This window comes from Buceros rhinoceros, unplaced genomic scaffold (assembly GCF_000710305.1).
Source record: "Buceros rhinoceros silvestris isolate BGI_N320 unplaced genomic scaffold, ASM71030v1 scaffold29751, whole genome shotgun sequence".
NCBI classification, from domain to species: Eukaryota; Metazoa; Chordata; class Aves; order Bucerotiformes; family Bucerotidae; genus Buceros; species Buceros rhinoceros.
Window position 1 is genome coordinate 497 of NW_010396404.1, and position 242 is coordinate 738.

The 242-nt window shown below is 65.3% G+C and overlaps 1 protein-coding gene across 1 annotated transcript in view; it reads right to left on the minus strand.

The window, feature by feature from the left end:
• Positions 1-242, minus strand: part of LOC104502000 (uncharacterized protein C2orf42-like) — a gene marked incomplete at both ends in the record, with an annotated part of 3,961 nt that overhangs the window by 493 nt on the left and 3,226 nt on the right.

The window sequence follows — 242 nt, forward strand, 5'->3', positions numbered from 1 at the left end:
CAGGGCTGTACCCCTGGGGCAGGGACCCACCCCTGGGGGTGCTGAGGGCTCTGGAGTGGCACCTTTAGGCTTCAAGGCCCCCTGGATGGGGGTGCGATGGGGGTCAATTATGACTGGGACCCCTATGTGTGGGTAGCAACAAGGGGGGGTCCTTGATGTGGACCCTGGTGTGGCCTCCCAGAGTGGGGGGGGGCTCTTCTTACTGAGCCTCCCCCCGTCCCAGACAGGGCGCAACAAAGCGG